This window comes from Ammospiza caudacuta, chromosome 29 (assembly GCF_027887145.1).
Source record: "Ammospiza caudacuta isolate bAmmCau1 chromosome 29, bAmmCau1.pri, whole genome shotgun sequence".
Lineage (NCBI taxonomy): Eukaryota > Metazoa > Chordata > Aves > Passeriformes > Passerellidae > Ammospiza > Ammospiza caudacuta.
In genome coordinates this window covers 3,438,923-3,465,457 of record NC_080621.1, presented here as the reverse complement: position 1 = coordinate 3,465,457, position 26,535 = coordinate 3,438,923, and the positions used below count along the sequence as shown (strand labels likewise).

Below are 26,535 nucleotides of genomic sequence, written 5' to 3'. Positions count from 1 at the left end.
CAAAGGTGTGACATGCAGAGTGTTTGGCAGAAATATGCAGGCCCACCAGGCCAGCCTGCTTTGTGCTCTCTGGCGCACAGCAAGGGCTGTGCAATGCAGCTCTGAGCTCCTGGGAGAGAGGCACATCAGGGATTTGCCTGAGGCTTGTGCTTGAGGAGTGAACTGATTTGGCAGGGGGCAGAAGGGTTTCAGTAGGCAATTTGTGTTTTCTTCATTAATTTCTGAAAGAAAGTCATAATGTGCTGCACACAGGTAGGGTTATTAGAAAAGAAAGACCTTATAAAATCAGGCCTTCCTATTGCTATGTTTGCTCAGTTATCCCATCATAAAAAAACCCCAAACAATATTAAAAGTAGTAGCAATTTTAATTTATTATTTAAAATAAAAAAAATTAAAAATTGGTTATATTATATTTGATTAAAATAAGGGAGAATTTGGTTCCAATAATAGCACATAAGCAAAAGATAACCACGGAGTGTGGAGTGCAGGGCTCTGGGACCCTTGCCAAATCACGTACGAGCTTGCCAAGTGAAGATTCTTCCTTATATGCCATCTGTCAATGCCATCTCCTCCCATTTTCGATTCAGCACACTTCTACCTCCGTCCTCATTATCATCTTTACCACGCATGTGCCACCACTCGGTTTGGTGGTCGCACAAGTCTTTGGGGGTCATCTGAGGAAGATTTTGTAGTCTTCCTCTTTGTCCTTTAATTCAGCTTTGCGTTACACATGCCCACCAAGCCAATACAATGTAAGCCAAAACTAACAAAATTACTGCATTTAGGCATCAAGGCAATAAATCCCTTATAATTAGCATTTTCCTGGGACACAACCAGAGTGTCCCTTCTTTGTTAGTTTTTAGCAACCATTATCTCTTGCTTTCCTCCTGTTCCTGAACATCTGCGGGGAGGGGGGGGAAGGTAGAGCCCCGCCTCTCCCTTTTTCTTTGGCATTACAACTTTTTACTGTTTTAATATTTCTAAATATTAATTACTGTATCAATATTGATTCTTGTTTCAATTTTTATCAGCATGAATCACACCTATTTACCACACTATGGTAAATTCCCAACTGTCCTGTTGCATCTTCTACATGCAGCCAGCTAACTTCCCATGGGAATAGTCCTGAGTGCAGTTAGCACAACAAGCTATTGTGCTGAGAAAACTGTTTGCATCTGTAATAAACAAGAAACCTGTCCATGAGCGTGCACGAAAAAAAATGTAATCACCTGAGTAAGAGTGAGTCTTAGAAAGTGTGAGTCTTAGCATGTACACACTAATACACCTTCTAAGCAATAAATTGTGTGGCAAGGAAACTACCAGCCAGTTGGAGTTGAACACGAGGTCTGTGAAAACAGTATAAAAATGAGTTATTTGACTAAAGAATTGGCTTTCCCTGCATGAAGAAACTGAGTCCTGGCTGCTTTATTGACACAGCAATGTGGCTTCACTCAGCAAGAGCACTTGCAGGGTGTATTGATGAAACACTTGTGTTTGATTCCCAGAATAGGATGGAGAGGCATTAAGTCCAACAAACAGGGCATAGTCTTTTCAATTCCTTTAGCTTTAACAGGAGTGCTGAACCACGTATTCCCCCACTGCAGTGCTTACTGTGTGCAAGTGGCTATCTTGGCCTTGAGAATAAGGAGAGTGGTCCTGCTAAGAAGGTAGCTGGAATGCATTCAGGGGGAAGAAAGTGTTTTTAGGAGGCTCTTGACCACCAAAGGAGAATTTGAGGAATGGGAATATTTCCCAAAGGACTGTGTCAGGAACTGGAGTTGTGTCCCAGGCCCTGCCATATTTGATCCATGTTTGAGCAGGTTGACAAGACAATGAAGAAAAGTGTCTTGTTTAAGAGCTGGGACCTTGAGCCTTGAAAGAGAAACAATGGATTGGTCAATGGGTGGGCAGTCAAGCTTTGAAAGGAGAGCAATGCACAATAGAGCCCTTGGTGGCAGGGAGTCATGGAGTCATCCTGAGCCATCATCTCACACGCCAGGCATGTGTGAGCTGATGCTGTAACTGGGGAAATTCCGCTCCTGAGCAGGAGATACAAGACCTAGTTCTGGGCTGGAGATTTGAGAAGGACGAGATGCATAGCGTTTTGATCAAGGGGATGTCCTGCAAGTGCACTGCCTACCTGCCCCTGCTGCTGAGCACCAAGCTCCAACTCCTTCTCCAGTTGATTTTTGGGAATCCAGAGGTCAGTATGTATTATATGCTATTGCAAGTAATGGAATGAATTTGCTTTGCAAGCCCAGTTTTGTCCTGGGTTATTTTGTGCATGGGTCACCTGAACCTGTGACAATGACCAGCAGGGATCTACAGGGCACTCCTACTCTGATGTCAATAAATTCTGAGAAGTGATTGAAATATGTCAATAAATTGGAGGTAATGTTTAGCCTGTGAGTTTCAGCAAAGTATTGAATATGTCTTAGTTCCATGGATACAAACTACTAGGTGAGATTGCTGGGTGTGCTTGACTTAGGGAAGTTACTCCCTGTGCACCCAGCAATGAAATCAAGTAATGCCTCCTTTCTAACCCTGAGCTGGCAGCAGGGATCAGGCCCTGCTTGGTCACTTTCATTTTGACAACTTCTGTTGGCAGGGAAGAAAGGTGCAAATGAAACCTTCTCCAGCTGTTTTCCTCTGGTTGATCTTTTTAGGCACCAAAGCTCTGTGCCACGGGGGGCCTGGGTGTGTGCAGAGCAATGCAGCCCCCACAAAGCCCTTGGTTTCCCCACAAGTTGCCAGGTTGACTGCTTCCAAAGGGCAAGAAAGGCAGAGATGTACATCCACAGGAGTCCTGGCCATGTCCAATAAAGGTGCAAATATGTGGGGAGATTTGTTAGCAATGATTTCAGCTGTTATGCCAACCCAGTGCCTTCTTTCTTGCTTCTGTGCATTATAGGTGAGTAATGTAATAGTTGGCTCTCACAATTAAGAGATAGATATTATGTGGATAAATATTCTGTTCAAATGTAAAGTGCTGCTATTGTAATATGTCCTCTCATAGTCCTCTTTCTTTTCCCCCTTGTAATAGCCTTGGTAGTCAGGGCAGTTGGGGAGGGCTGGTTTGTGACCAGCAGGCGGGGTGTAACAACACCTGACCTCCAATCAAGATGCAAGAAAGTAATCTCCACCACTGAACGGCAGAGAAAGAGTTGACTGAAAAAACATTGGGAGGGGTTAAGGGTATGAAAAGCAGAGCATCCCTTTTGTAGATGAGCATGTGGCTGCTAATCATGGAGACTTTCCAGTGCTCCAATCTTTCCTTATACAGCCTTTTCTTAAGGTTTAATAAACCTTTAAAAAGTTAAAAGGAGGGTAATTTCTCAGATGGGCAATGCTTTGGGCCATTTTCTTGGTCTCGTTTCCTTTGCTTGGGTGCCATCTGAGTGCCCAGTTGGGGTACAGGCTGTAGGTGCTTTGTGCACTCCTGGAGTTCCTGTTGGATCCCTTGAAAGACAGGGTTTGGCCCGCAAACCCTGCTTTGTGACAGAGAAGAAGTTCCCAGGCTATTTTGTGTTTCCTGTAGGGAAGGTTGGTTATTGCTTGGCATAAATTTACAGACCAACATGGAGCGTTTGCTTTGTGATGTCAGGGCATGTTTGCCACCTTGTTGTAGTGACATCAGAAGGTTACCCTGGTGCATGGAAGGCCTGAGTGTCAGAACAGTCCTAGCACTTGCTCAGTTCAGGAGAATCCTCCTGATTGAGGAAATTGTCAGTGGGCTGTTGCACACCGACAGGAGCCTTGCTTTTTCCAGTGTGTGAGCACAGCCTGCAAACTTGCAGGACAGTGTTAAAATGATTGAGGGAATTGCTCCTTTGCTTTTCACTGCCTATGGAATTACCTATGGTGCCTATTTTGTAGCATATTTCACACGTAAGTAGATGTTTCCCCTCTGCTTAGGTTAGGGTGTATCCTAACCTGGCTTTTGTATGTCTTCCTTCTCTTTCTTAGTGACTGAGTTTCTGGTTTTGAAACAGAAAGAGCATTAGGATACCACTGTTTTGGTAAAGCTCCTGTCAAGGCGTTCATCTTAAAAATGGGTGTCTGCAGCCACAGGGGCAGCATTTGCAGGGGAACCTGCAGGGCTTCCGATGGCTCCATGGGAGAGTCTGTGGCAGCAGAGTCTGTCATTTCCTCAGTTTGCTGGGACAAGCAAGACATCTTTGAAAATGCAGACTGGCAGACCTTCAGGAAAGGCTGAATAGTTGGACTAGGACTACTGTTGTAATGTAGCTTAGGATTTTGCGCTCTGCTAGTGTAAGGAAGGCTACTGCGATTAAGTTTGGGAGGGCATAGGAGTGGGCTATGATGAGGTTAATAATGAGGGTGGTTTGGGTTAAGCTAGGAAGAGGATCGGAACCTCTGAGTTAAAGGACTGAAGTCTTTTGCATTTTCCAAGCTCTGCCACGCTAGCTGGTCCTTTTCTTGGACGTGGTGGGGTGTAATAGCCTTTTGTAATTTAGTTGTTTTCATTACTTAAGGCGAAGGCTTGCTTGTGGTATTGGCCTCACTTTTCCTATCCTTTCGTACTGGGAAGAGTTCATCATAGATAGAAACCGACCTGGATTGCGCCAGAACTCAGATCACGTAGGACTGTTAATCGTTGAACAAACAAACCCTTAGTAGCAGCTGCACCACTACGATGTCCTGATCCAACATCGAGGTCGTAAACCTCCTCGTCGATACAGACTCTCGGAGGACATTGTGCTGTTATCCCCGGGGTAGCTTGGTCCATCGATCAATTGTATTGGGTCTGGATGCTATTAGCATGTTGAGGGGTTGCTCTTAGTCTAGAGGTGTGATCTAATTTTTGGAGGTTTTGTTTTGCTCCAAGGTCGCCTCAACCGAAAAACGCAGACCAGAAGCTTATGTGTCAGTGAAGCCAGTAGGTGAGTATGTGTTTTAAGGTGGTTGCTGGTTTTGAAATTCCACAGGGTCTTCTTGTCTTACAGGTTTATCCCTGCTTTTGTACAGGGAGATCAATTTCACTGATTACTGGTAAGAGACAGTTAAGACCTCGTTTAGCCATTCATACTAGTCTCGATTTGTGGGACAATTGATTCCACTACCTTTGCACGGTAAGGATACCACGGCCGTTGAACGTGAGTCACCGGACAGGCATCACCTTCAAAACTTGTTTTGCATTTGCTGAAGGCTATGCTTTTGGTAAACAGTCGGGCCTTGATGGGTTTGCCTAGTTCCTTTTACAGGTTTTAATCTTTCTTAATGGACGCTCCTCTGTCAGGTTAACAAGATACTTAATACTGTGCTTGTTTGATTTGACGTATATTGGTGGTTTGTTCATAATGTACAGATGTAAGCTTGTGTCATAGAGGGAGGACCCTGGTTACTCATTCTAGCATTATTTCTCCTATTTGAATATAGGTTAGCCTGTTAATGGGGAGGGAGTCATAAGGTTCTTATATTTTTGTAATGTAGAGCTTTAACGCACTCTTTGTTGATGGCTGCTTGAGGGCCCACAATGCAGTTGGAAAACCCAGTATTTATCTGCTCAGAGAGATTGTATTCTTTTTTAAAGGAGCTGTACCTCCTTTAAATGGCCCTTAATTCGCTTCATTAGGGTTTGTAGGTTTTCCTTGGAGAAGAATTAAGAGTGAACTTAGATTCGTTTCACAGGCAACTAGCTATCACCCAACTCAATTGGCTTTTCACCTCTACTGACAAGTCATCCCACTCTTTTGCCACAGAGACGGGTTCGCTCAATAATAGCTGCTCGTAAGTAGCTCACTTGGGTTTCGGGGTAGCAAACTTAAATTCATTTTGTATTATTTTTCTTGCTAGACCATGATGCAAAAGGTACAAGGGTTGATCTTTGCTGTTTATAGCTTAGTTTTCATTATTATTTCATCTTTCCCTTACGGTACGTGGTCTCTATCGCGCCAATGGTGTCTTTTCTATCACCTATACTGGGAATAGTGAATGCTTTAGTTGGGTGCGGGGGAGTAGCTTTGTTATTCCAGATCATGTCGATTGGGCTAGAGTTTGGCATCAAGACAATCTGGTGTTAGCAGACATTTTTCAGGTGTAAGTTCAATGCTTTTGCTGAAGCTACGTCTTGGTAGCCTAAGTGCACCTTCTGGTACACTGACCTTGTTACAACTTACATCATCTTTGGCTAAGTAGCTTATTAGTTCATTGGGGGGGCGCCTGCGAGGAGGGTGACGGGCAGTATGTAGGTGCCCCAGGGCCAGCTTAAAGAGGGCTCCATTGTCCCACTCTACTGCTAAATCCACCTTCCAGGGGTTATTTCATACCCCTTTGCCGCTATGTTCTAACATAGAAAATGTAACACATTGCTACCTTTCCATAGGCTATACCTTGACCTGTCTTGTTAGCGTGGTGGGGCTATTGAACTCACTGTTGAGCTTTCAGGGGAGGTGGGCTGGTGACAGCAGTATGTAGGCTGTTTTGGCAAGGAATGGTCAGACATATCGTGGATCATTGATTACAGAACAGGCTCCTCTAGGTGGCTTTGGGGCACCGCCAAGTCCTTAGAGTTTTACGCGTTGGTGCTTAAAGCATCAGGAGGATGCTTTAGTAGGTGTAAGCATCAAGATTTAGGGCCAGGCATAGTGGGGTATCTAATCCCAGTTTGGGCCCTGGCTTTCGTGGAGTTCAATTAATCGTTGTTCTAAGATCTTCTTTGATGGGGAGGCCTTTTTGGCATCTTGGGCTTGTGACAACTCAGTTGCTTTTTAACCTTTGCTACTTGGATAGCATGTGACCACTCTTTATGCCGTTATAAAGTTAATTTGGGTCTCCTGTATGACTGCGGTGGCTGGCCCAGGATTTACCAACCCTGGATATGCTATGGCTAAGTCAAGTTTACACTCATTGCATAATATTAACTACTGCTGATTACCCGTGGGGGTGAGGCAATTGCAAGGTATCTTGGGCTACGGTTGTGGTGAGCCTGATGCCCGCTCCTATCTCCCTGATTGAGGTGTTCAGGGCATCTACACTGGAGCGCGGATACTTGCATGTATATACCTAGCAAAAACTAACAGTAAGGTTAGGACTAAGTCTTTTGTCCTTGGGTGCGTGTGGCAGCCATCTTGACATCTTCAGTGTCATGCTTTCTATAAGCTACAAGGACGTGAAATTTGGTGGGTAGCTGGTTGATGGTTTGTCATCATGACTTGTGGTTTGTTTCGGTTTTTGGAGAGGGGCTAGCTTTGGGATTAATATTATGTTTGTTTGGGGGTGGTTAGGGGAGTGTTGATGGTGGCTGGTTATTATTTTTGACAGTAGGGAATATAGAGGAAAGTTAATTGAAAGTGTATTGATGGTAAGTAGTTTGGACAATGTAGGGATATGTGGCTTAGTTATTTGAAAAAAAAAAGTCTAGATAAAAAAACAGATGCATAAAACGGAATTTAAATGTTAATTCCTAGTGAATGATAAAATAATTACTATGTCTGGCAACCATTACACTATCTGTTGTCTAGAGGTAGGTAGCGCGCCCTCCATGAATGGGGTCAAAGTGCATCAGTGCCAAGTTTGCGACAACCTTATCCGTTAGATCATGACATTCTGGGTGTTAGGGGATTCATATGCTTGGCGGTCATGTCATGGACATGTCAAGAGGAAGATAACACCTGCTCTGCACTTGAGGGGCTTATTGAAGAGACGCTAAAAGAAAACAAGTGCAAGAGGTCAGGATGCCGAGGTAATGAAATTAGGGAGGAGTATTCAACCGACCACTTGTATCTGTGAAGGGCAAGGAGGAAGGAATGAAGCAAGTTATGATCCTGAAGTTACAACCAATAGCGCAAAAGAGCAAGTATAGGAGAGGTATGTGCTTGACGGCAATAAACTAAAGCACATATGATGTTGATAGCTCAGTTCTCGTGAGAAATGCGATCAAAAGATAACCATGTCTGGCTTGGGAGTGCTTGAAGGCTTTTGGCTGAGAATATTACCTAGGAGGTGGGTGAATCCTGTAGACTAGGGGAATTCAAAGGTGTACTGGGACATTCCTCGTTCTCTAGGTTGGGTGTTGCGTACATTAGGTAAGATCCTGGGTCTTTGGGTGACACTTGCGGCTTGGACTTGGGTAGAAATACTTGGGTTGTATGGTACCTGAAGCAATAATGTGCCTGGTAGGTAGGCTGGACGAATACCATCCATTTGGGTTTTTGGTGGAAGAGCTTGACGTGTAATGTGGATTATCCTACATTTCATGAACTGTCTGATGGGGCAGAGAGTGCGATGCATTATTATACATACCCTGAAAGCAAGAAGAAAACGTGCTGGGTAGGGGGGGAAGGGGGGGGGGGGGGTAAGGGGATGGGGGAGGGAATGAAGGACGTATTTAGGTGTTCTTATAGTTAAATTTTGTAACGACTGCTTTTCAGGCCGTAAATATCAGAGAGAGGCCAAGTGGGAATTTATGATAGAATCTGTTCTGTTTTTCGGGCTGAGTTTTGTTCTAGGGGGGTTGGCGGTTGCATTAACCTGTCTCCTTACTATGGGGTGTTGGGGCTGGTCGTAGCAGCGGTTGCAAGGTGCAGATGACTAGTGAGTTTGGGGGTCCCTTTTGTTTCTTTGGTACTTGTTATGGTTTATTTAGGGGGAATGTTGGTAGTGTTTGTGTATTCAGTGTCGCTGGCAGCGGATCCTTATCCGGAGGCTTGGGGTTGCTGGGGTGTTGTTGGTTATGGTTTTGGGATGGGGTTGGTTGTCATGGTGGAGCTTGTTATAGGGGGTGTGTTGGGGTTGTTGATGGACGAGGGGATGGTGAATAGTGGGGATTTGTTGTCGGTCCGGTTGGATTTCAGTGGGGTAGCTGTGTTGTATTCAGAGGGGGTGGGATTGCTTTTGATTGGGGGGTGAAGGTTGTTGTTGACTTTGTTTAGGATGTTGGAGCTTGTGCAGGGGTTGTCTCGGGGGGCGATTCGAGCTCTTTAGCAGTAGGGTCAGGAAGTAGTTTAGTGAAAAATGCCAGGTTTGGGAATTGGAGCAGAGGGTTTGAGTCCTTTCTTCCTGAGGTGTGTGGTGGGGTAACTCTAAAGAAGGGGTTTAGTCTTCAATCTTTGGCTTACAAGACCAATGTTTTTATAAACTATTAGAGTTAATTAAAGTTTAAGTAGCTTGTTTTCTAGGGCGGCCGCAAGGGGGAACAGAACTAGAATGATTGTGAAGTATGTGAATGAGGCTAGTTGGCCGTTGATGATGAAGGGGTGTTCTACTGGCTGGCTGCCTACTCAGGTTAGGATGAGGACATTGGCGACTAGGGTTCAGAATAGGGTTTGTGATAGGGGACGGAAGGGTATTGATCATAGTTTTGATGTATGTAGTAGTGGGGTGAGGAACAGGATGAGGATTGAGGCAGCTAGAGCTACTACGCCTCCTAGTTTGTTTGGGATGGATCGGAGGATGGCGTAAGCAAATAGGAAAGATCACTCGGGTTTGATGTGAGGAGGGGTGACTAGTGGGTTGGCTGGGGTGAAGTTTTCTGGGTCACCTAGGAGGCTGAGGGAGAATAGGGCTAGTGAGACAAGTAGGGAGAGCATTAGTACGAATCCTAGGATGTCTTTGATGGTGTAGTATGGGTGGAAGGGGATCTTGTCACAGTCTGAGGGAATGCCTAGCAGGTTGTTTGAGCCTGTTTTGTGGAGGAAGGTGAGATGGACAAGAGTAAGGCCTACGATGACGAAGGCAAGGAGGAAGTGGAGAGAAAGAATCGGGTCAGTGCAGGGTTGTCAACAGAGAACCCGCCTCAGGCTCACTTGACTAGTGTTTGCCCGATGTAAGGGATGGCAGAGAATAGGTTTGTGATTACTGCAGCTCCTAAGAATGATATTTGGCCTCACGGTAGGACATATCCTACAAAAGCAGTTGCTATGAGGGTTAGGAGGAGGATGACTCCAATGTTTCAGGTTTCTTTGTTTAGGTATGTGTCGACGGAAGGAGACCAGGACATCAATTAGATCATCACAGGCCCGATTTTATTGATTAGTACAGCAGGGTAAATACAGTTCATAATGAGCTTCATACATATTGCAAAAGTTGAGCTCAGGATTGGTTAGTTACATATCAGCAACTACTACGCCTACTTCTGCATTCTTATGGTTATACTTTTGATACTTTCTACATATTCTCAGGAAGAATCTCTCTTCCCTATCCTCATGTTGCAGCAAGGGCAGTCTTTCCTTGCCTGTCATTGGTCACCGACTGCTGACTTCTCCTTTCAGCTTACTGACTGCTGACTTCCCTCTCTCAGCTTAACCAGCGGCATTATGTCAGCATGGCCTTTCTCAGCTAACCAACTATTAATAATATCCTCCACAGGTATAAGCCGTAGTAGAGTCCTCGGCCGATGCGTAGGTAGATGCAGATGAAGAAGAAGGAGGCTCCGTTTGTGTGGAGGTTGCGGATGAGTCAGCCGAATTGTACGTCTTGGCATATGTGAGCGACAGAGGAGAAGGCTAGATTGGTTATTAATAATATCCTCCACATTTCCCCCGTTTTCTTCTTGAGCAAGAAGACTAGTGTGCCAGGTTTTTGCTATTGTACGGCTGACCATGTTTTGAATACAGTTAAAGATACAAGGCAAAATAAGAAAAAACAGTAAAATTACACCCCGAAGTCCTATGGCATAGATCACAATGTTCCTCAGCCATGGCCCAAGTCCTAAGCTTTTAAGCCATTCACCAATTCCTAATCCTTCTTCTTCCTTGAGACTGTGAAGTCCCTGTTGCAGTTCTTTTATCTTAGTGGGAATGGACACCGAATGATCAGACAAATTCATGCAACACATTCCCTCAAACTCTTCACATCCATGCTAAGAGCAAAAAATCTACAGCAGCTTTATTCTGCAAAACAGCATGGTTAACACTCTGCACATCTGCGGTTAGCATGTCTAGAATTTGTGATGTCTTGTTTAGCTCATCCTTTGCCCAGCACCCTAATTGCTTTGCTAAATTCATAGCTTTATTGGCAGATCCTCCTGGCAAGATAGTTGAAACTACCACTTGTTTGAATGTACCCCAAAACTGTGGATCTCCTATCTGGCTGCAGTCTAAGTCATGTATGCTACGTCTCTTCCTGTTTGAATTTAGACTCAGCTGCATTAGCAAGGATACGTTAGGGTGAAACAATGACAATTTCCCCAAATGACAGGATCCACCCTGTGGTTTGGCTGGTATACCATTCCACGCCCTGTCTCCACAAATCAAAAATATTCCTATGGGTAATTTCATTGGTGTGGTGATATTTGTGCCGTTACATTGACTGTAATGCTGCGGAGAGAATTTACTCACATTCAGGGATCAATCTAGGGTGGCCCATGTTTCTTTAGGTTGGTTTAAATTCTGAGCATCCGAAAATTTGAAGCTAAACCATCCGCCAGCTGTCGTGTTAGACATACTGGCGTTTGTACTTCCAAAAAGATCCAATTCCTCAGGAGGAGAATGCAAAGAAGTGTTAAGTGATTGGATTAGTAAGCATTGGCGATAACCATCACTCTGACTTGCAGTATACCCTTGTTGTACTGGCAGTGTGATGTTTGACATGTTAGACATACATAAGGTTTGATTGTTTATCAAACTGCAAAATTCTCCAGGAGACCACAGCGGAAGTCCCACCAGGCATGTTCGAAATGGGTTAGTGACTCCTCCAAGACTAAGACAAAGCGATGATTGGTTAGTTTGATTAGCAAGTGTCACCCATAAATTTTCTCTTGGTTGACTAAAGTGTGTTATTCCTACTGCTTCACTTGCTACAGCATTGAGCAGTATAACAAGAACAAACCTCATTTTTCTTTCTGCTTGCTTTGTTTTTCCTTTCTTCGTTGTCTTTTCCCTGGTTTGCTAGATTGTCTATTGTAAGGCTGAGTCAGTTTTTGAATATACTAACTCTAAATCAGCATCCTTGCTTACAGGTATAGCATGAGGTAAGTTTGAAGGCTCACTGATATCCTTACTCAGATGAAATCGTTCCCTTTTTTGCCTTCCTTTTCTTATCTATCTTCAATCTTGCTGCTCCTAATTTTACTGGTCCTGCCACTTGCAAACTCAATTTTTGCAACTTTTCAATGCAGCAATCTAGTGCTCTATCAGGATTCCTCTTGAAGGGTCCTACAATTGAATGCTGTGTTAAAGGTACTAATTTCCTACACCTTATAGAAACTATGCGTGATTTACTTTGAACCTTAATTCTATTCACAATACATTGTACCTCCCATCGATAATAAGCAAGAATTTTCTGTTCAGGAGACTCATAAAGATTTAAAGCTATATATGCATTTTGCCCTGTTTGTCTCCTTAATTCATCTTGCCAGCTTTTACCCCACGTGTACTCGTGCTCACAAGTGTGACACCACAAATCCCACAATAATGATTGTTCTATCCAAAAAGTTCTATCACAACCCCCACAACGTAGGGCTATCCAAGCAGCACAATGTGGATTGTGACAGTCAAGGCAATGTTCTTTCGCTGGATTTGTTAAACGAAAGGTTGATAATGAGTCAATAAAACCAATCAGCTCCTGGGCTGTCCGGTAGTGATGTGTCAGTGCTCTGTCCACCGCTTTCGAGTACCCCTTCAATTGTAACAGTAGTGGTTGTAGGAGTAGAAGCAGTTTTTTCCCCAGTCGCTCCTTGTCCTTCTCCGTAAGGCGATCCACCAGATGCTGCATCAAAAACAGGTTTAGTCCACTTAGCAGGCACCCACAAAGGCCCTGTAGGTGAGGAAACACAAAGATACCCCCGACCCCAATATAACACTTTTGCAGGTTTTTCCCATAATCCTGTACTCGGGTTCTTATACTTGACCCAGACCTCTGTTTCCTTAGTAGTTTCCTGACTTGACCTCGGGTGATGTTTAATTGCAGGGGGGGGTATCGTCTTCCCCAAAAATACATAAATGGTTAATCACATACAGAACCTTAGCCAAACATGCTTGTGGATCTCTCAAATCTTGATGTTTTTCAATATACTGCTTAAGGGTGCCGTTTGCTCTTTCCACTATTGCCTGTCCAGTAAGGGAGTATGGAATACCTGTCACATGCTTAACAGACCACTGATTCAAAAATTTCTAGCACTTACTAGGACTCTAGCACTTACATAAGCTGGACCATTATCCATTTTGATACTCTTTGGTACTCCCATAACAGCGACGCAACTTAACAGGTGTCTGGTAACGTATAAAGCTTTCTCTCCTGCCTGAGCCGTAGCCCATATGTAATGACTATATGTATCTATAGTGACGTGCACATGCTTGACTTTACCAAATCTAGCTATGTGTGTAACATCCATTTGCCATTTCTCATTTATTTCTAAACCTCGAGGATTAACCCCGATGCCTAGACCTATTCCACCATTATGATAACTACATGTTGGACATGCTCTAACAATGGCCTTGGCTTCTGACAAACTCAGCTCAAAGTGTTTTGCTAATCCTCTTGCATTTTGATGATACCTACTATGTGCTTCTCTGGCCAATGTATGCTTATCAATAGGACAAGAATTATCAATGGGTAGGGTAACCAATTTATCTGCACGTTCATTCCCTTCTCCTAAACCTTCAGACCATTTATGACTCCTAATATGAATCACAGAATACGCTGCTTTTCTCTCCCGTAAAGCTTTCCTTAACTGTATCAGTAACTCATACAATCATTTATTATTCACTTCCTTAATTGCCGCTTCCTCTATCCGTCTGACTACTCCTGTGACATACATAGAGTCTGTGACCACATTTAAAGGTTCCTGTAAGTTGGACACTGCCCATACTACTGCTAACAATTCCAGAGTTTGTAAGCTATCTGCAAGGTCTGCTGTGAGGAGTTGATGCTTCCATTGTCCTTTTTCTTGCCAGGTGACAGCAGCACGCCTTGATTTCTTTCCTGCATCTGTAAAAGCTGTAATAGCTCCTTCTATGGGGTATTTTTCTCTCAAAGGTCGAGTGATCCAGTTCTATTCTGTCATCCATTGCAAAACTCTAGGCACTAATTTGCTAGTCTCTACTTTAGCAAATGATGTCAATAATGCTTCCTGTAAATCCTTCGAATTAATCAAGTACCAGTCCAAGGTTTCTTCTTCCATAGGCAATCTAATGCTAGCAGGTTCTCTACCATCCACTTCAAGAATTCTGAGACGCCCCTTTTTAATTAATGCAGCCAATTGTTCAATTTTTGAAGATACTGTTTTCTTATGCTGTAGTGGTGGTGACAACCATTCCAACACCCGTATCTCCCCCGTTTTCTTTTGTAGTTGAGAGAGAGCACCAGGCAAATGGCAAGGGCTATTCCAAATAGTAAGGTCAATGGGATGATCAAGTTGTCGACGAGACACATACCCTTGCTGTACACAATTACTAATTTGCTGCAAAGCAAGATGATGCTCCTTTGTCAGGTGTACAGGAGTAGTAGGGTCAACGCCCTTTAACAAAGGCCAAAGGGTTTCTAACAAATGATTTGGTATTCCCACAATGGGCTTCAGCCACTGTAAGTCTCCCAGCAACTTCTGTGCATCGTGTAGAGTCTTAATGTCCAATTGTAATTCAAATTTTTGAGGTATTACTATCTGATCCGTCAAAGTCCATCCCAAATATTTCCAGGGCCTTGTAGTTTGAATTTTCTCTGTAGCAATAGCAAGAGTATTTTTAATGCTGTTAATCTGTAAAGAGGAGAATGGCTGTTGCTGTGCAAACAAAATATCGTCCATGTAATGATATATTATAGTTGCTGGCCATTTGCGACGTAGTGGCTATAATGCAGCATCAACATAAAGCTGATATAAAGTGGGGAAGTTGCGCATGCCTTGCGGAAGAGACGTCCATTCAAATCTTTTATCCGGTTCTCCACAATTTATTGCTGGTAAAGTAAAAGCAAACCTCTTCATATCATCAGGATGCAGCCCAATAGTGAAAAAACAATTCTTTAGGTCAATAATTAAAAGTGGCCAGTGTTCTGGAATCATAGCTGGATTTGGAAGACCAGGCTGTAAGGCCCCCATTGGTTCCATCTGGTCATTTACAGCCCTCAAATCATGTATCAAACGATATTTCCCTGATTTCTTTTTGATTACAAAAATAGGTGTATTCCAAGGGCTCGTGGATAGTCGTAGGTGTCCCTTTGTATATTGTTCCTTTACCAATTCATGGGCATGCATAAGACTCTCCCCTTTTAATGGCCATTGCTTAACCATCACCGGTGTATCCGTTTTCCAGGTGAGTGGAATGGGGAAAGTCCAAGCAATGGCAATTACCCCAAAGGGTGCTGATTAGTTAACACCACTCCCAATTGTGTTAAAATGTCCCTTCCAATTAAACAGGAAACTGTAGGAGGCAGTTGAACAATTGAAAACACAGCAGATACTTGTCGATTCTCAATGCACACAGACAAAAGCGGCGATCTGCTTGCCAATGTAAATCCTCCTACTCCTGTGAGCATGTTTGATGATGGAAATAGAGGCCAATGTTGTGGCCACGCTTCTGGAGAAATGATGCTGGTATCTGCTCCTGTATCCAAAAATCCATAAAGGGTTATGCTTTGATGCCCATAAGTAATTAAAACCTTTTGCTTTGATCTATTTTGTAAATCCACAGTCAAAAGTGTAACGCCAGTAGAGCCAAAACCTTTTTCATTCCGTGTTTGCCCAGTAAATGATTGTATTCCCGATGTCATTTGTGATAGTGGTACCAATTGTGTGATGCGTTGTCCTTTTGTAATTTTAATCGGAGGATAAAGGGTGTAAACCAGGTGAGATGGACGAGAGTAAGGCCTACGATGACGAAGGCAAGGAGGAAGTGGAGAGAAAGAATCGGGTCAGTGCAGGGTTGTCAACAGAGAACCCGCCTCAGGCTCACTTGACTAGTGTTTGCCCGATGTAAGGGATGGCAGAGAATAGGTTTGTGATTACTGCAGCTCCTAAGAATGATATTTGGCCTCACGGTAGGACATATCCTACAAAAGCAGTTGCTATGAGGGTTAGGAGGAGGATGACTCCAATGTTTCAGGTTTCTTTGTTTAGGTATGTGTCGACGGAAGGAGACCAGGACATCAATTAGATCATCACAGGCCCGATTTTATTGATTAGTACAGCAGGGTAAATACAGTTCATAATGAGCTTCATACATATTGCAAAAGTTGAGCTCAGGATTGGTTAGTTACATATCAGCAACTACGCCTACTTCTGCATTCTTATGGTTATACTTTTGATACTTTCTACATATTCTCAGGAAGAATCTCTCTTCCCTATCCTCATGTTGCGGCAAGGGCAGTCTGTCCGTGCCTGTCATTGGACACCGACTGCTGACTTCTCCTTTCAGCTTACTGACTGCTGACTTCCCTCTCTCAGCTTAACCAGCAGCATTATGTCAGCATGGCCTTTCTCAGCTAACCAACTATTAATAATATCCTCCACAGGTATAAGCCGTAGTAGAGTCCTCGGCCGATGCGTAGGTAGATGCAGATGAAGAAGAAGGAGGCTCCGTTTGTGTGGAGGTTGCGGATGAGTCAGCCGAATTGTCCGTCTCGGCATATGTGAGCGACAGAGGAGAAGGCTAGATTCGTATCTGCTGTGTAGTACATAGCTAGCAGAAGACCTGTGACGATTTGAGTAATTAAGCAAACGCCTACTAGATACCCAAAGTTTCATCATGTTGAGATGTTTGATGGCACTGGGAGGTCGATTAGGGCGTTGTTGATGATTTTGAGGATTTGGTGGTTTTTACAAAGGTTGAGGGCCATTGGTTATTTCTGTATGTGGATATGAGGATGATGAGAATGGATAAGGCGAATGATCCTAAGTAAGCTTTGATTAGGCCTGAGTGGAGGGTGGTGGCAGTTTTGGTTGCTATTAGTTGCAGGCTGGCTAGCCCCTCTGGACCTAGTATTTTGTATCAGGAGAGGTCAGTTAGGTGGGATGCGATGTTTTCTCCTCCTTTGAGGAAGTTGGTTATACTTAGGCAGTGGGTTAGGGGGTTAAAGTATCCTAGGGATGTTGAGAAGTTTTAGAAGGGAGCTTGTTTTGTGAGGATGAGTGTTTGGTCTATTTTTGAAATTTCTAGAACTAAAGCAATGCCTAGGGCTGTTACAATTAGGGAGGTTATTTTAATAGAAGGTGGCATGGTTATTGGAGGGGTTTTTGTGGGGATGATGAATGAGGTGATGAGGAATCCTGCCAGGATGCTTCCCAGCACAAGGCGAGTGACAGGGGAAGTTACTGCGGGGTTGTTTTCACTTACTGGGGTCAAGGGCGGAATTCAAACAAAGCCGGTCTGTACTAGTACGGTTATGCGGATTGTGTGTACCGTGGTGAATGATGTGGCTAGAAGGGTTAGGAGTAGGGCTCAAGTGTTTGAGGAGGATGTGTTTAGGCTTTCAATTATTTGGTCTTTTGAGTAGAATCCTGCTAGGAACGATGTTCCTGTTAGGGCGAGGTTGCCGATGGTAAGGCATGCAGTGGTTGTGGAGAGTATTTTTTGGAGTCCTCCTATTTTTCACATGTCCTGTTCTCCATTTAAGCTGTGAATGATGGAGCCTGAGCATAGGAAGAGCATGGCTTTGAAGAATGTGTGAGTTGAGATGTGAAGGAAGGCTAGTTCGGGTAGGTTTAGTTCAATTGTGACTATTATTAGTCCTAGTTGGCTTGAAGTGGAGAAGGCAATGATTTTTTTAATGTTGTTTTGGGTGAGGGCGCACATGGCTCCAAATAGTGAGGATAAAGCTCCTAGGCAGAGGCACAGGGTTTGGGTGGTTTGGTTATTATTGAATAGAGGGTGGGTTCGGATAAGTAGGAAAATTCCAGCAACTACTATTGTGCTGGAGTGGAGTAGGGCGGATACGGGCGTTGGCCCTTCTATTGCAGCTGGGAGTCATGGCTGGAGGCCGAATTGAGCGGATTTTCTGGTTGCAGCTAGGATGAGACCTAGTAGAGGTAGTGTAGGAGATTGGGATGGGGTAGGAAGTTGTTGGATTTCTCAGGTGTTTGTGGTGGAGCGTAGTTGTGCTATGCAAAGGATAAGTCTGATGTCTCTGATTCAGTTGTAAATTACGACTTGGAGGGCGGCGGTGTCGGCCTCTGCTCGGCCGTGTCATCAGCTGATTAGTAGGAAGGTTATGATTCCAACTCCTTCTCAGGAAATCAACAGGACAAATAGGTTGTTGGCAATGATTAGGATGAGTATGGTGATTAGGAAGAATAGTAGGTAGTTGTTCCCAGAATTCAGGGAAGATTCTTTCCTTCTACAGTTTCTCCTGAAATAATCTGACTGTCTACCTTGACCCTTGACTGAGTGCTAAAATAGTGATCTTCCCATTGCAATGAAATGCAAACTCCAAAGCAGTGAGTGTCTGCTCAAGAACCATGGAGATGCTGCTGTGCTGTTTCACAACAGAAATGCCAGAGCTCAGAGGGATTTTGGGGAAGATTTTCTGGGCAACAGTTTCCAGCAAGTTTAGAAGAATTGGTGCATGCAACTGATTTTTTTTAAAAAGTACCTGAAGGAGAGGATTTTAGAAGCATTTTTATGGTTTTGGTAGAACAGTAGCATTGAGTGTTAAAGAAGAACCTGCATTTTCTTGGTTATGTTTTTAGTCATTTACTGGCAAAACAGGCCAAATTGTAGGCACAACCAAGAACATTGTCCTGATCTCTTGCTGGCTGTGTGAATGAAACGTGTCTCCTGGAGGGAAGTTGGCAAACAGGAAATCAGCTTGTTTGGGTTTACTTGTTCTGTGGGATTCAACAGCCCAGGCAGTTTTCTCACAGCATCTGACTCATTTCCCGTGCCCACTACAGGTCACCTCAGGCGTGTATTCAGCAGTGCTGATTCTGAGCTGAGTGAGAAAGGGACATTTCATGTTCCTGGTGTTTAAGAATTCTAGAGCTAGCTGTCACCTTGGCCAGTAGCAGTAGAGGACCGGCTAGGGAGACCGAAAGAAAATCCATTTTGATGCCTTCAACAAAGGTAACAAAGGCGTAAGTGGATAGTTCCTAGTTTCCCTCTCAGAGTCCTGAAGAACTACAAACTCAGTTTTGCAGAGAAAATGTCACTTGCTGACAGCAGCCAGAGGAGAACACTGAACTAAGAGCAACATGCCAGAGAGTAGAATTAGCCCAGTTCAATTTAGTCAGAGAGACTGAGAATTCTATTCCTGTCAATTTAGTGACATCTCCTTAGAAGATGCAGTTGTGGAACAAGAAGGCCATCTTGAAAAGGTGGATGCTGTATTTGAAGTCAAACAGGCAACTTTTTGCCTGGAGAGCTGCGTGGGCCAAAAGGAGCCAGGGGTGGTGGCCTTGAGTAGCTGAAGATGAGACAGCGTGTGGCCAGGTGGCCAAGAAGGCCAAGGGCATGGTGGCCTGAGTCAGCAGCAGTGGGGCAGCAGGAGCAGGGCAGTGAGTGTGGCCCTGTGCTGGGCAGCGCCACGGCCACAGCTGAGGTCATTCTTGGAGTTCCTCTTGGATCCCATGAACAACAGGCTTCGGCCCACAAGGAGAATTTGTGCTGCTTTGTGATGCAGGAGAACTTCCCAGGCTCTTTTGCATTTGCTGTAGGGAAGATTGGTTATTGCTTGGTATAAATTCACAGACCAATACAGAGCGTTTGCTTTGTCTTGTCGGGGCATGGTTGCCACCTCGTCATAGTGACATCAGAAGGTTGCCTTGGTGCATGGAAGGCCTGAGTGTCAGAGCAGCCCTAGGCCTTGCCCAGTGCAGGAGGAACCTCGTGTATGAGTCATTTTTCGGTGGGCACTTGCACACTTTCAAACGCCTTGTTTTTTCTGGTGTTGCAGCACAGCCTGAAAACTGGCAGAGCAGTGCTATAATGATTCACCATCTTGCTCCTGCGCTTTTTGCTGTATATGGTGTTTCCTTTTCAATCTACTATTTGACTCTTTTTTCACATAAGTAGAGACAAGATAAGAAGAGCAAGAGCCGTTTTTCCCCTGACTCTCTCTGTTATTGCAGAAGAAGCCAAAGAGGAGCAAAATGAGGTGGATGACAACAACCCTCCAACGTTGTTCTCACCGCCCTATTCCAGACCTGTAAGTGCCAGTTGTGTGTGGTGCTGTCTTTAGTGCAAGGCAGAGCTGCAAGTTTTGGAGCAGCCAGTACTTTGCTGTTGCAGGCTGAGGATGCTGGGTGCTGGAGTCCTGCCAGGAGCTAGGGATTTCCTCTAGGCAGTGACCGCAGAACTTGGCCTTTGACCTGTCCTGTTGGGGCAGTGCAGAGCTGGGGGCTCCGGCTGTGCTTCTGGCTGCTTGGTTCAGGGAAGCTCCATCTCTGGACTTGTGTGGGGTCATGTCCAAGGGCACATGTGGTAGTGCTGGAGGTCAAAAGGCTTTCTTGGTTTCTTTTCCCTTTTTGGAAAGGTGTCTTTGGCTTGTGCAAGTGTTCTGCAGTTTTCTTGAGTTGTTCTTCACTTGTAGAGTCACTGCTGACTCAATTGACTTTTGGCTTTTGAGAAGCTGCAAACAGCAGACGGGGAAAGTTTCTGCTGATCCATTTTGCACTGAAGTCTGCAACTTTGGCAAGTGCCTTGGAGCCCAGAGTGGGGGTGAAGCTGCAAGTCTTTGACTGCTGTCTTATGTTGCTCAGAAAAGGAAGGCCATCTTGAAATGGTGCCTGCTGTATCTGAAGTGAAATAGGCAATTTTGTGGCTGGGGAGCTGCATAGGCCAAAACAAGCCAGGGTTGCTGCCGGTCTTGAGCAGCTGAAGATGAGGCAGCGTGTGGCCAGGTGGCCAAGAAGGCCAAGGGCATGGTGGCCTGTGTCAGCAGCAGTGGGGCAGCAGGAGCAGGGCAGTGAGCGTGGCCCTGTGCTGGGCAGCGCCGCGGCCACAGCTGGAGTGCTGTGTGCACTGTGGGCCCCTGGGAAGCAGAGAGTCATGGAGGGGCTGCAGCGTGTGCACAGAAGGACAGGGGAGCTGGGCAAGGGGGTGGAGCACAAGGCCAGTGAGGAGGCACAGAAGAAGCTTCTGCTTGGACATGAGGAGCCTCATGAGGGACCTTCAGCATTTCCCCAGTGCATCCAAATATTTGAGCTGCTTTTGGAAGCAACTTCTCCCCCTTTTTTCCTTAGTAGTTTTTTTTTTTTTTGTTTGCTGGGAGGAAGAGGCTTTTTCATTTTCTTTTTCTCCCAACTAAAGTTGTTTTCATCATTTTTTTCTGCCCTTTTATAGCACTGGGACTGAGTCTGCTAGAATTTTAATTTCCAATGTATCACTTCTGGAGAATGCAGTAGTTTTGCATGAGAACACATCATTCTGTGCAGGGACCTTGGTGCAGAAGGAGCTGTTGTGGTTCCGGCATGGCCTCACACATCACTTTGAGCTTAGTAGTGACCGTGCCTTTTTGCAGCCCAGGGAATCAGTGTGTGTTGTTTGGGAATTGAGCAGCAGGTCAATGCCCTTGCATTCCAGCTGCTCCTCAGAGATTACAGGAGCTGGAGGGAGATGGGCTTTATTTCTCATTCCAGCCACTTTAGCACCACCAGTGTGGTTGAGTCCAAGAGAAGAACTTGCCCGAGCACAGATGCACAAAGAGTGCAATTCCCAGTGCAATGCTCTGGGTCTGATCCCTTTCCGTAAGGACCTACACGCTCCAGATTCCCCAGGCGTGTGCTTTTTTGAAGCAACAGGAGAGCAGTCTCAGGATTGTAATTGAGCAGGGCACTGGCTACCAAGTTCTGATGTCTGTAGCAACACAGAGGGGACAGTAAAGAGAGATTTCAGTAACGAAATCTGTCAATCTCTCTCTCTCTCTCTCTCTCTCTCTATCTATCTATGTAACATTTGCATAATTGAATCTTCCTGGCTCTGGTCCGAGGCAGTTGGAGGTGCAAAGCTCACCTAAAACATCCCTTTCTGGCTAGGATTAGACACATATTCCCTCGACTGATTCTGAGCAGGCAGAGATGTTTCCCCCTCCAGATATGATGGTTTTCCCTTTAGAGTTGTTTCCCTCCTCTGGCCTCTTCTGCCCTGAAGTCTCCAATTAATTCTTTCAATTTCTGCCTGTCCTAGAGAAGTGCAACAATTCCATGTTTAGGTGGTGTTTGGTGACTCTGGTCATACATACATTACGTGACACGTGGTTTCCTTCACTGGCATCCCCAGGGCTGTGTAAGTGCATTCGTTCATGGGGCCTTAGGAGAGTCTCTTTCCCTCAGCAGCAGCAGCAGCAGCAGCAGCAGGGAGCGGTGGAGGGTCAGGACGAGGAGGAGGTGCCTGCCCTGGCCCTTTGCTCCCAGGCCCCAGGCCGGGAGGGCTCTGGCTGCAGCAGGGCGCTCTTCGGGCAGCCCCTGGCAGCCTCTGCACGGAGCACAGCGCGCTGCCCCGTCCTACTTGTGCCACTTTTTTTCAACAATACCCTAGCTCCTCTTCACAAGGAAAAAACTCCAGCAATGTAAAAAGAGCTAATTCAAGTACACTTCTATCTGCCTTTGTATTGTAGTTCAGGGCATGTATTTTTTTGTCTAGAATTTCATGATTTTTATGAAAACATGCATTCATATCTGCACATTTTTGTGGTTTTAATTATTCATATACCAAAACACTCCTTTTTAAACTCTTGATTTATTGCAGTTGATAATTCTGACGTTGTATATTTTAAAATGTCATACAACAACACCCTTTGGGTAGTTTTTCTCACACTTAAAAAAAAACCCTGTAAGTAATTTTAGTCTCTGTCTCTCCAAGTTGGTTCATACTGGCCTGTTTTAAATCAGGGCTATAATACTTTTAGAGGCTTGAGAGAGGTCCAATGAAATGCACACCAGTGATTCCTCTTCTGCAATGTCCTGACCCTGCCAGAAAGCCTCTTTTCACTTTTTTTTTCTCTCATTAGCTCAACTGCAAACACACGTTTAGTTGCAAACTTACACAAGATGAGCAAAATGAAAATGATGTGAGGGGCCTTTGGGAGCTCCGTGCTGATCTTTCTGCTTCTTCAGCTGTGCAAGGCTCTGATCCAGGCAAAGCGATTGCACTTAGTGCTACACAACCATTTGTCTGGAACTCTGCTGATTTCTAGGGACAGCTGGAGGCCTCAATCTCCCTAGGATGTTTTGGCTGAGCCAAGCTTTGCTGGGTTTTGGCTGCAAATACCATTGCCCTTGCTGTCTTATATCCACAAGTACCATGGCTGGGCAAAAACTGCCACGTGGGCCATCTTCCAAAGGCACTTTGGTCTGGAGTTTGTGACTGAATGAGAGCCTCATCCACTGCCAAACCACATGAAAAAAATCATGAAACAGAACTTCCCATCCTTAACAAACAACTGACAATTCAGAAGTGGATCTAGAGCATCGGAATGAAAAGGAAGGCAATCTTCCAATGGAGTTGTGCTTTCGGGAGTTTTTCTTCTGACTCCCACTCACAGCTGGCACTGGAAAAAGACACGTCTCTGCAAGCGTCAGTATCTTCTGTCTGCCATCAGTTGTTTTGCTGCAACAATCAGAACAGGCAACAGGCTGGAGAGAGGCTCAGCTGATGCTAGCAACAGGAGCTGCCCCAAGGAGAAAAAAGAAATGAACTTTTACCTCCCAAACCCAGAGGCTCAAGCAGGATTCCTCTGGTTCCCAGAAATACAAAGAAATAGGGCTGAGAAGACCCTCTGCAGCTATGTGTTCATGCACAAGACTTTGCTGATGCCATTTGCGTTTTGCCTTTTTTTCTTTTCTATCTTTTCTGTATTCCTTGCACATCAATTTAGAGCTCTGTAGGCTACTCTATATGTGACTACTTTTCCCAGTCCATTTCCATGGCCTTTGCCTAAGTAGAAAGACAAACTTCCAGAGCTCCAAGCGCCGGCGGGTAGAAGGCCCCAGTGTTATCTTGGTTCTTCCTGGGACAGACCCCTCTGGGGAGATGGTGGACTCACCATCCCTGCAAGCCTTTAAAAGAAGACTGGATGTGGCACTCGGGGCCATGCTTTAGTTCACGTGTTAGGCCATGGGTTGGACTCGATGGTCTTGAAAGTATCTGTCTTCCAAGCCAGGGATTCTGTGATTTTGTGACTGAGGCAGCTTTTCCTGCAGCCCTGGAAAGGGCTGCGGGGGCACTTGGCCAAGGACCGGGATCAGGGCTCATGGAAAAGAAGCGAAGGGCTCAAGGCGAAGGCCGAGAGGGCAGAGCTGCCACAGCGCGGCTCAGAGAGAGCCTCATGTCCTCCTCCTCAACCTGCGCCCTCTGCGCTGCCCTTTGCGGCGCCGGCGGCTCCTCTCGTTGCGGGGCTCCAGGGCGTGCTGGGGACCGGGCCCCTCGTCTCCGGGAAGCGCCGGAGCCTCGGAGGCGAGCGGCAGCTATTGTGACCGGCAGGGGAGAGCTGCGGCTGCGGCCCTAGGCACGGCGAGCTGCCGCTATGGCCGGCTCCTGCCGCGGCTCCTGACTCTGCTCCGGCCTCTGCTCCTGCCCTGTGCGCACAGACACGGCCGAGGGCTGCCCGGCAGCTCCCTGCCGCTCCGCAGCGGGCCCGGCCGGGCTGCTGCTCTCTGCGGCCTCTGTCCGCCGCTGCCAGCCCCGCCGCGCTCCCGCCGGCCTCTGCCGCAGCCGGACCCACACGGGGAGGCAGCACATTGTGGCCAGCTCGGAAAAGCCCTGCCCGCAAACCGCCCGCCGCAGCCTCGGCCTCAGGGCACAGGCTGCCGGCGTCCTCGCAGCTGCGAGCCGGCCCGGGCCGCCTGCCGGCCTCGGCCACAGCTCCTGCCTGTGTCTCCATGGCCGCGGCTGCTCGGCACAGCGGGCTGAGCACAGCCAGTGCCAGCAGCAGCTCCTCACGGGCCCAGGCTCCAGGTGGTCCAAGCCCGCCCTCCCCCGAATCCCAGCCCTGAGGGGCTTGGCGTCCCAATGCATCCCCTGGGGACAGCTGGGTCGGCCGCTGAGCTCAGCCCAAGATGACACCACCAAGTGAACAATGGAAAATACACCAAATCCTCATCAGAGACAAGAGAAAACTCCCATGGTGCCTGACAGCCTGAAGCAACTGCCAATTACAGATCATTCCATCCATGTGGTAAAAGAGACTTTTGCGTTAAAGCAAAACAGTTATTAAAAAGGAGGACAGGAACAAACAACAAAGTTATTTGGACTCATGCTTCTTGTCTCTGTTAGAAAGGCCAAGAAATGCAATCCTTGCTCTTCTGACACAGCTCTCTCTGTTCATGGTGTGGGACAGCGAGTGCTGATGATATGCAGGACCTAATGCAAGGGACAGGGAGGAGGATGCAGCAGGCACAGTGCCAAGCTGACAGAGGGACGATCTCTGGCAGTGGCACTGAAGGAGAAGAGTTTGCAGGCAGCACAGAAAATGGCTCTTTTTTTCCCCTCTTCTTTCAGTGTTGCTAAGAATGTAGCCTGGAGCAAGCTGGGAACACCAGAGCATGGAGCCCTTTCCAGGCAGGGCTGCATCTGCTGAAGGGGCACAGGGAGCTCAGCAAGAATCACACACAAACCAGCAGGGGACTGAGGAGCCCCTCTGGTGGCAGTGAGCAGCCTCGGGCTCTGCTTACTGCTGCTGCCATTTTCTATTGAACCATCTCCAAGGACTTCTGTTGTGCTCTGTATTTCTAAGTGGTTTCCCCCTTGTTTTTTTTTTTTTTTTTTGTTTGTCTCCTGCACCTTGATTTCTCCAAATTTTCCTATCCTGTCAGCAGCAGCCCCTGTCCAGAACTGGCTCTAAAATATCAGCAAAGCAGCTAAGAACAACAACGGATGGTATCCTGTGGCTCAGGAATTCGTATGCCAGAGCCCTGCCTGTGCATTATGCTTTGTCAGGACCTCCTTTTCTGTGCAAAAACTAGTGAGCAGTGCAGTTTTTTTGCCTAAGAGCTCCTGAGAAGCAAATGTTGTGCTAGGTTTCTCAGAGTGTATCCGTTAAATTCGTTACTGGCAAACAGAAAGTAAGGCCAGGGTAGCAGAGCACCTGGGAGCTGGTCACTCCCTGCAAAGGGCTGGTGTATGATGTGAGAACACCACGTTCCAGGATGGGCAAGCAGGGTAAATGTGCTCAAGGTGCTGCAGGTGAGGTTTGGGCTCACTTACAGGGCAGTCAAGGGTGGTGAGCACTGCAAGATCCAGCTGCAGTCCCCATCCGCATCCCTTTCAGTGCTGGCTTTAGTGTGTCTGCAGCCTGGATCCAGAGTGCCCTGGGCGGCTCCTGAGGCTGCCTTTTCACTCAGGGTGAGGATGCCCAGGAGCCCCTGAGGCCGGCAGTGGAGACCAGGGCTGGGGCTTGTGGCCTGGCCGATGTGGCTCTGGGGGCTGGGACATGCCAGGGCATGGGTCACTGTCACTGCCCTCCGCAGCCCCGGCTAGCTCTGGGATGTTCCAGGGACAATGCCAAGAGTGGAGAACTGGCTAGACTAGGGTTTGCCTGAGCCAGAACCTCTAGGTCAGCTGCCTAGCAGTAGAGACCCCTGGAGGACCAAGTAGAGAAGACAGCAGAAGCTCTTCTGTGGTGTAAAGTGCAATGAATTTATTAGGAGCGGCTGAAAGAAGGTACTTAACAGAAAATCCCCAAAGGGAAGCAAAAGTTAAAAGAACCCCC

The 26,535-nt window shown here is 46.2% G+C and overlaps 1 pseudogene; it reads right to left on the bottom strand.

The window, feature by feature from the left end:
* Positions 1–9,437: 9,437 nt before the first annotated feature.
* On the bottom strand, positions 9,438–10,497 carry LOC131569185 (cytochrome b-like; annotated as a pseudogene).
* Positions 10,498–26,535: the final 16,038 nt, after the last annotated feature.